Here is a 10,738-nt window from a genome sequence, read left to right as displayed (position 1 = left end):
AATGAATATATATTATTTTCACTATATGTTGTTTATTTATTTATTTTTACATTTTGGCTTTGAAATTCTCATTGTGCAATTAATTATCAGAGGTTGGTAAACATATAGGGAAATCATTATTCCTATGACTAAATAAAAAAAAATAAAATAAAACCTCCATATTATTTTTCTTTCAAGATAATGGTCACAATAGCTATGGCTCATGTGACTGAAAGCAGATGTCCTTCAGGGTTGTAGATGTCCTAGTACTCATCAGAGTTATAACAACTGCTTCTTCCCCATATTCACATGCACACACACACACAAAAATATGTCTATATTCAGAAGGCATCTGCAGTTAGACATCAAGATTTAGAAAACATCCATATCTGCAACTCAGCCTTCTCACAAACGTTATAATTAATATCCCATTTCTAGATGTATTCATAATATGGTCTTCCTGGCTACATACTCATTATTTCCGTTTTGCCTGGAGTACTAATCAAGTCTGTCCAAAATAAAGCCTTTGGAGAGACAGGCAGGTTCTGTTGTTACTCAGTCTGCAACCATGTAAATATCTGAACTATAATGGTATTTTAAGGGCCTTAACAAACAGAATGTGTTTTGAGGCAAGTGGAATTGACTGACACAGAAGAGGTACAGATTAGATGAAGATTACTTACAGATAATGGCAGGCTTTAATGGAAATTCAGGGTTGACTCTAGTAACACGTTGCTAATGTGATTAGTTTGGCAGGAACTTGTGTGGGGATCTATGGTCAGACAGGGCATAGTTTGGACAGGAAATGAGGAGGTGTTGCTTATGGACAAGGGAGAAGAGGCAAATTACAGTTCAGAGACATTAGAAAAGAGGTGATCTAAGTATATCAGAATGTCCATCAGCCTACTTTATGGTTGTTGTGTTGGAGAAGTTTCATTCAGGACATGCTGGCCTCCTCAGGCTCCAGTGGAACTCATGAGTTTTGAGGCTAGTGTTGAAGTCAAGAAATACTTCTGTAAGTGAAAGTCTCCCGGCATATTACCACCTCCCTTCTAAACTTGAATTAAGACTACCATAATAGTTCTAGCTCCTTCCAGTAAGGCTGCATTGCTGGGTCACCAAGCAACCTCCCAGAGTTCTGGGGAAGACTATCACAGTGTATACACAGCAGTCCACCTGCTCCACAGATCTGACAGCCCAAAACTGGACTACATATATTCCTTCTTCTCTGGAGTTATTTCCTTACTCTTCCCTGCTTTTTTTGAGGGAAGACTAGTAACATCTGCATCACTATTTACAAGGTCTAGCACTACATCTCCTGTGTCATGCATAATACTCTCAGACATAGACATTTCCCCAGAAGACATCCATCCTGATCTTGGCTACAGCAAGCAGAAACATGAAATATAACATCTTTCTTTTCTCTTTTGCTTTTCTCTTTCCCTTTCCCTTTCTTTACAGACAGTCAAACTCATCCCATCCTATCCTGGCTTCTTGCTGCTTTCAAAAACCCTCACACTTTGTGAAAGCATCTCTTCTGTATAATTATCTACAAGTGTACACACTGTGACATGCTGGAAAATCAGGATTTTTCCCTCCAAATATGCCTGCACTGATGTAAAGGTAATCTACAGCAAGTCTTGAAGCAAGTCAGTGCCATCTTTAGGACATACTTTGTCATGTAAAAAACTTTGAATTCATGGACAATCTGGGTTATCTGAGGGTCTAAAGGAGGAGAAGGAGTGGTCTTTCCACCAATTTTACAAAGATTCAGAGAGAAGGACATCCTGCAGGATTAGGAGGCTTATGACTTGCTGAAATGTGTCACTCACACTGGATATCTTAGGAGATTTTGCAGTAGAGCAAAGATAGGTAGCAACAGTTAGAGACTACACAAGAACATTGACAACAATTTCTTGCAGCCAGAAGGCTTAAATGATACTAGAATAAGACTGGAAACAAACAGGCAGATCATATCAAAAGAAAAATGTGCTTATTTCACACATCAGCAGAATTTAAAGGTGGTAAAGAAATACATTTCACATATGAGGAGGTCTCTCAGGTAAACCTTTTACTATTTTTTTTTCTCATTCTGCAGTGGCAGCATATGCACTCCTCATGGAAGTAGAGTCCTCTGGCTTGAAGAGGACACTTCTGCACTCCTGTGCTCATCCTAGCTTTTTGATAGTGATTGTAGGCCTCTCCCAGGTTGTCTAAAGGTGTCAGTTGTCCCCAGTAGTAGCAGTGGAGGTGCTGAGAGGTCCCTTAGTAGCTGGAGTGTAGAGAGATCTCTTTGGCACAGCTGTGCTGATATTCAAGAATGGGCTAGAAGAAGTCAGGGAAGGTCCTCCCACATGTAACACATTGCCACCTACACTACAGCCCTCTGCAGTAGGAGCTCGTGTAACAGCCTATTGTAGGCTTACACTCTGGAAATGAATATAGCGTAACACCTCTATGTAATGCTAAAGGAAGTTGTAAGTAGTTCTTGCCTTCCATATTACCTATGTCTGTTCCTAGACAGGGCTAAAAAGCATGCTGAGAACACTTGCTCAGTTCATAGAGCTCAGCCTGATCTTCAGTATGTCTGTTGTCTGGAAGGCAAACATGATTTAGCTCTCCCCATTCTCCACTTCTTAGGAAGAGATGAAGAAGTTCACTTGCAATTCAGGCTCAGGTGTCCCATTCTGAGGACAAGAATCTAACTGATTTTATCCAGTGGACATGTTGATAAAGCCAGCATTTGCCTAAGTGTATAAGCACCTTGTTGGATAGACGTGCGTGAGGAAGTTATGAACATGTGCACTGTCTACTCTATAAGCAGTAAAAACCCATTAAAACTGATGGAAGTCAACCATTCATTTTAGTGTTGATGGGAAAAGGTAGTGCTAATGTACAGCTGGGTGCTGTGTGGTCGATCTGCAACTGCATGCTATAATTTCGTCAGTCTGAATCTTCCCATGTTAAGATCGTTCTTCCCTTTTACTCCTCGATGTAATGTAATTGTCAGTTACACAGCAGGATTACTCAGGGGCATATGAGTTTAAGGATTTTGTGATGTCTCTGATTGACATATCCTTTCATCCTTATTTGGTGTAATGACCACTGACATGAAAAACTACGCTTGAGCTAATCCGTCTCCCACTGAAATCAAAGGGAGTTTTTAATGTTGGGACCTTTGCAGAATAAAGACACCTTCAAGAAAAAAAATGTAAGTTTCACAAAATTTTACAAATTCCTCTTTAGACAGAGCTGCCAACTATTTCCTTTTGGCAAAATACCAGCTCCACAACCTCAGGATCTGATCAGCTGCCGCCTATCATACAAAAAAATGAGGTAGCAAATGGAAGAGAAGGGCAATGAATTCAGAATAGCTCCTCTGTGCCCATGGCCTATTGTCATGTTTATTCTAGCATAATCACAATGTCATAAACATTCAAAATACAAAAACACTGTCACAAATGGCAGCCTTAGGTATTCAATAGATTCAGAAGCAACCAGTCCATAGTAAAGCCAGCCAGACTGTTGTAAACTATTCAGGAAATAATATTTTGGTAGCTGCATCATGAAAAATGCAATTTCATTCTCGTTTCTGTTTGTTTTCATTTTTTAATGCTTCTTTTGGTTGGCAGTTAGTTGATTTATTGGTTCAAATACCCCAAAAGCATCAATGGGTGTTAAACAGAATTTCTGTAATTTTGGAAATGTACAGACTGAGACCTCATTAAATCAGTAGTATCCCTTTTGAAATCATCCATGTCTACTCCCAATGCTAATGTAGTTGAATTAGTAATTATGCAATTGTTCAGGACTAAAGAATTACAGAGTCTGCAACTGCAAGCTTATTATAAATAGTAATCATGCATTTGATATTCTAGAAATGCAGAGAAACTAAATTTCTTTGTACTTCCCATATAAGAACCATATATTTACTGAATGCATATTTGTGTAGAATTATTGCTTGTAAGTTTATTGAGTTTAGCCTTTATCATGGTCGTTGAACCATACATAGTAGGCCATCCAAAAAACCCACAATATTAGTAATATACTTCCCTGCAGCTACATGTTTTACAAAGAAAAACAAAGTCTAAAAATCTTGAACGTCTCTTTCCCTTATCCTTCCACAAAGTTTGTTTGCTTTCCTTTTTATCCAAAGGGTGCACATATTAACTTCAATCTCTCTTCACTGTTGTTCTGCTTATAGGTGTTCAGGTTTTCAATATTAGTGATGGGCAATTTGACATGGTAAAGTATCCAGAAACTTCACAGCTGTCAGTGGCAAAGTTTGGAGTAGGTTCTGCGCTCTGATTCTCAATAAAGCAAAAAGTTAGTGTGCCTAAACTTGGGAATAAAAGAGGTTTTTTTTCAGATTTCCAAACACAGCTGCTTACATGTTAGGGAACTTGAGGTTATTTTAAAAGGTTCCTCCACTGTGCACCTAAAACTGAGGAACCAGAGACCTACTTAATATTGTATTCCCCCAAAATCCATATATCCAGAGGATCCTTGTGTTTCAGATCATTTTCAGAATGAGGTTTAGACCCACCATGAGGCATAACTGTTCATAATTTCATTTGGTGTTCTTCCTAAAGAAAAAAAACAAATGGTGTGCTGCTGAATCAATCAGTCAGCATCAGTAAGGCAGTTCTGGCTGAATGAATAGACCATTGAAATTTTCCTTTTGTAACATAGTAGAGGGTTTTTTTCTGTGCATAAAACTATTGTCTTTATGTGGCTGCCTCCTTTTCTTTTTCCTTTTTCTCTTGGGGGCTTAACACCACATGGTGGACAGTAATTATTCATGATCTTTATCAATAATGTAGAAGAACTTCCTATTGAAGATAGCTTAAGTGTCCTAGGAGTACAAGAGCATGCAGTAAAAGCACAGGCCTATGCCATTCCCTGTGGTAAATCATACTCCTGAAAAAAATTCTAAAAAAAATGAATCAAAAGTACAAACATTGTAAACAGAATTCCAACTTTCTCTTCCCAAAAGAAAACAAACTATAAACTTGCATTGTAAAAAATACAGAGTAAGATATATATAAGGATACAGTTCGTGTTACATAATGATTAAATACTGACTTGCAATAGAAAAGAGTAAATAATTAATTTTTCTATTAATGTGATAGTGGACTTTTGGTTTTATGTGACTGAAGTTCTTTAATCGCACATTGAATTAATTTAAATATAAGATAACACAAACATCTTCACAACTGAGAGCTTTCTGAAGAATGCTGCCCATGAAAAGAAATCCACTGATCACTTTAGGGCATTAAGCCTGTATATCAGTTGTGCCTTTTTCTGGGGGGTGGGAGATAGAAATGTCTGAATTATCAGGAATGTAATCCTTTGTGTGCTGTCTTTTTTATTTTTCTCTCTTTATAAATTGGTAACAGATAATTTCTTATTCCTTTGGGCCTATCGATTATTTGCAAGCTATCTGTAGCTACTGATTTTATAAGCATTTGATATTAAAAATTCACAAGTCAAACTCAGTGCTCAGTTACTAAAATTGCGTGTAATTGTTTCTGGTCTCTATATGTGTGTCAGGCTGAAGAGCAATATGTCTCAAAAAAATGTAGCATTTCTTAAAAGGAATACGAATACTAAATGGAAGAAATTCAGCAGGAAAATGGTACAGCTTTGCCATAATTCTGCATACCCCTTTTTCACAAGAAAATAATGTTAAAATGCTGTGTGTACACAAACCTACACAGATAGGAGGCTAGTTTTTTACGGTATTACAGAGATATGAAAACTTAGAACACATTTTTAAGGGTTTTCATAATTTCCTCATCAAATTAAAACTTCATCTTTTCATTGCTGCCACAGTTTACGTCTTCCCTAACATATACGGCCTACTGCTATCCCCTCCCTTTCCTGCCTTTCTGCTATACTCTCTCTCCTGTTCTCCATTGTGAAAGCAATAAGATCAATAGTCTTCTTTTCTATCAGCACCCATATGACAAGATGTCAAAAATGTCTGCATAGCCGCAGGACCACACATATCCCACTTTCAATTCCCTACCTGAAAAGAAACACAAAAAAATACCTCTCTATACCCTAGGAAGGATGTGGTACATGTAAATATAACATAGCAACAGATTCAGCTTAATGTTGAAATCTTTGAGGAGTACAGGTGGGTTCTCAAGTGATGTGAGAAAAAGCAAATTGTATGAGGGAACCTTAGGAAATGGCTGGTGGAAATAGTGCCCGTCTGGCATTCCCTAAAAAACATTTAAATGCTGGTGAAATACTGGCTTTTTGAAATAATCACGAAAATTCCCATTGACTTTGATAAAACTAAGGGTTACTGAAAACAGTTCCCAGTTTTATCAACAATAAAAGTTTGAGCTCCACAAAGGAACACACATTTTAGTTGATCGTCTCTACTAAACAAAGATGGAAGCTGACTGTGAACCATGAAAAAAACAGTCTTTAGTGTACAAGATTTCTGCTCATCTTCTGTTAAATCAGCTGTTCTAAATGTTTTCCTCTGAGTGCAGAGTCTCTCCCTCTCCCACCTGAGGCTTAATTTATCTTTACCTGAGAAATGAAGTATGTAGGTTCACTTATGATAGCTACAGTAAGCAAACCTTAAGTACTGTATTATGCATTTATTTTATGGCTGATTTAAAGTACAGCTCTCATCCTAATTTCACTTGTGAATAAAGGCAAAAAGACATTTAAAAGCCATTGGGGCATTCAGAGTTACATGAAGAAATGTTATCTCAGCTTTCCTTTAAATTTAGACCATGTGTAAGAAGATAGTAAACACATAAAAAGACACATTCTTAAAACTCAGATCACTAATAAATATTGTTATAGGTATATATTTAGACAAGAAAAGAAACAGTTATAATTCCCGTACAGTACTTACCCATTTTAACATCATCACATGGTTGTACAAACAGGATTATAACAAGCAAAAGAAAGCACTTTATTTAATGAATAAATAATCAAAAGCAGTGGTGAGGGTAGTCTTAAGAATATGCTGCTTCATACAGTTTAAAGTACATCAAACAACAAAATCCATAGTCCCAAAATTCCATTAAATAATACTGAGTAATTATGTGATTGATAATATTTAAGTATATATATATATAATATATATATGTGTATATAATCATATCATTATGAGTAATTAAGGTATCTATTTACATGCCATGCAATATTAGAATGTGTTGCAATACCTAGGCACAACAGGTGGATTTAAGAATGTCTGTGGTGAAAAAAACCCCAAACTTATTTTTGAAAATGAGGGACATTCAGTTCTTTCTTTTCATAATACACAGAATTTGATATCCTTTCTGGTAGTTAAAGACATACTTTTACTATTGTACAGTTAGGTAGCAGTATAAACTTAAAGCTGTATTTAGAGCCAACATGTTTAGAGAAAACATTCTTGCTTCAAAACTTAGCATGACATGCATGTTTGATATTCTTCTCATTGTGGACCCAGTCCTGTGAAATGCTGAGCTTCTCCAACAAGAGGATTGCTTACTGCTGTGTTCTAAAGAAATTAAGTGCACTCAGCATCTCAAAAGAGATGAACAGAATTTGTCAGGATGAGGATACATATCAGCACATATATTACTGTCCAGTGAAGTGACATTTCTAAATCAATTAAAAAAAATAAAAATAAAAAAGAGAAGAGCTTCTAATTCTGCATTTGTGAGCATTAATTTCTGTTTACAAATAAACTGCATTTTAAAAACCTGGAAATTACAAAATTGCTTCTCCTCAAGCATTTGCTAGTCCACTAAATATTAAAGGACTTGCTATTTCTGTTACTAATTATGGGACAGGTCCTGATATTTTGCTTCGTAAGAGGTTCAATAAGGGCTGATGGATCAGAATCTAACCCTCTATGTTACACTCTTACTATGTATGATTGAAAAGAAAGTATGGAATGGGCTTCCACAAGAAAAGCAGTTTATACTACAAGCAGCTGTGTTATATAAGGTATTATATTTCAGAGAAGCCAAACTGGAAAAAATCAATCCACTCAAGTAATGTGTGAAAAAGCATAGCTTAAAATTTTGCAAGGAAGCATCTACCAATGAGAGTTGTTTTGGAACAAGAGGAAAAGTCAAAGGTAGTTTTGGATTATGGGCAATTATATTTGATGGATGTGTCCACTAAGGTGATCAGCAGTGAAAGTTAATAAAACTAATATTGAGTTAGACCTTAACTGTCTGTGATATACTGAGCTGATTCACACCTCTGGGTGATACTGTATCACGTTTTCTGTATATTAAAATGTTTTGCTCTGATCTAGAATTGGTTCCCATTTTGAAGTTTTCATCACAGCAGCAAAGACTGCAAGCATATAAGTCGAATAAAGTTGAGACTTTGGATAACAGTTCTGCTGAAGAAGTGTATTAGACAGGAAAGAACTGAGTATTCCGAGATAATGCCATGAGTACTCAGTTGCTGTCTGAATTGGCACGTCAGCACACGTGCTGTAGAGAACTCTTCCTGCTTATTTTACTTTACAGCAAGGATACATGCCATAAGGAAGCTCCATCAGCTGAATCAGGGAAATATTTTGTTGGTCGTGGGAAATCAGTCATAACAGACTGCATGTTCTTCTGTCTGAACTGGATATGACAGCACTACTGCAGTCTCATGCCAATAGGAATATTTTTAAGGTATCAGATGCTACTCTCTAAGGCTATTAGACTCTACCCTTATGCCTTTTGTCATGACATGAGTCCCATGGATCCCCTGACATTACCTATTGCCATGTCCTATGATTTTCACGGTGTCCTTTTTTGTTAAAGCTACTAGAGCCTCCCTTTGTTCAAAACATCCCAAGATTAAACTTCTGATTGATGTTGTGATCATCTTTTCCCTATTTCTTTGTTTCTTCATGTCAGCTACATCAGTCTTTATCACTCCTGTTCTTTCCTCTCACACAGATATACATCTCCTGCTTTTATGCCATTTACATACCCAAAACTTCCTGAGTTTCTCCATTAGTTTAGTCTACTCCATGCTCAAGTCCTTAATATTCTTCCTGATCATGATTCCTATTAATAAACTGCTAAAAGGTAATATATTAAGTAATATGAATATAATTTTCTTCACATCCATTTGTTAAAATTAATATATATTTCTGCATCCGCCTTAATTCTGCTTTGTCTGCCTTCAGACAGTTCCTTGAGAAAGAGGTCATGATTGCTCTATCTTTAGTAAGAGTTGGCACAGCACAGGATTAAGTAGGAGTGAGTAACTATATCTATGCATGCTTTCCATTTTCTGTTTGGACAAAGGGCTTTGGTCAGTGACAGTAAAAATAAAGGACTACCGAAGAAACCTTTGGTTTATCTTTTCAGCAGTCCTTCAAATGTGTGCATTAATACACAAATAAATAAAGGGTACACAGTCTTTCTAGTTGAAGAAAAAAGCTAGAACTGGCATCAGAGAGGCATCCATATCATGCCAGGTTACCCATAATTTTAAGTAATTTTTAGCCTCAAAGCTAGTGAACTTGAATAGTCACCAATATTAAGCTGCCTTCCCATTCTGTGCAGTGGGATTTTAATTTTTTTTTTAAGTTTCTCATCTGACATATCACTGAATTCTTGTCAGGATTTAACCTTTTTTAACTTTTTTTTTTCTTTTTTTCCTCCCCCCCCCCCCCCCCCCCCCCCCACTCCTTAATTGGTGAGTTTTAGACAGCAGCACTAATATTACTAATTGAGCAAACAAAATGGTTGTGAATGAATGAGAACTTACGGAACACGTGTTTAGGGCCAAATCCAGATTGTGTGGAAACATCTGGAAAATATTTTTTTGGCTTCAATGGGATTAAGATACAGTTCTCAGTGCTGCAGATATTTCTTTCCTTTCTTCTTTCTCTCTCTTTCTCTCTTTCTTCATTTCTTTATTTACTTTCTTTCTTTCTTTCTTTCTTTCTTTCTTTCTTTCTTTCTTTCTTTCTTTCTTTCTTTCTTTCTTTCTTTCTTTCTTTCTTTCTTTCTTTCTCTTTTATTTTCTTTCCCTCCTATCTTTTTTTTTTTAAAATAACTATTTCAAAGTTTGGTAATGCCTTAAGAAGTTAAATTACATACAATTTGAGAAAAAGAGATGAGAAAATTTTTACCTGCTAGAAATTTAAATCATATCTGTTTGTGCTCCTCCTACACAGGTTGATGGCAGCATAAAGTATTGAAGGCTGGAACAGAATATAGTTCTCTTTCTGTAGCAATAGTCACATCGTTTACTTTCTGTCCATGATAGATTTTTTTTCAAATTTGTTCTGTTTTAAAAGGCACTTATAATTTAAAAGAGGTGATGCTATTTGGGTTTTCAAATAAATATTGTATTTCTGGTTTTAATATAGAACTCAGGGCACCTCTGCTTTAAAACTCAGCATGTTCAAAAATAGGTTACTTTTATTGATACTTCTATTTTAAGGTTGTTTTTTTTTTTTTTTTACTGTGCTGCAACAAAAGTGATTATATAATCACACAAATTTTCCTTGTAAGAAAGTATATACTGTATTTTGATATGACTTTATTCTACTCTCAAAAGAAAGACTGAGGTGTTGTAAGTCTTGACTTTTCTATATGCTACCACTGTACTGTAACAAAGACTCATGCAATGATGCCTACTACATCTGCTTAAGTATGTCTAACAAATCTGGGCTAGATTCTGTCACCTTTGTGCTGGGTAAGTAACACTTTACCCAATTCAAATAACTCATTTTGAATAAGTTCTTACTTACCATAGGAATGACAGAATATGG

The sequence above is a fragment of the Strix uralensis genome, chromosome 2 (assembly GCF_047716275.1).
Source record: "Strix uralensis isolate ZFMK-TIS-50842 chromosome 2, bStrUra1, whole genome shotgun sequence".
Classification (NCBI taxonomy): Eukaryota; Metazoa; Chordata; class Aves; order Strigiformes; family Strigidae; genus Strix; species Strix uralensis.
This window is presented reverse-complemented; position numbering follows the sequence as displayed.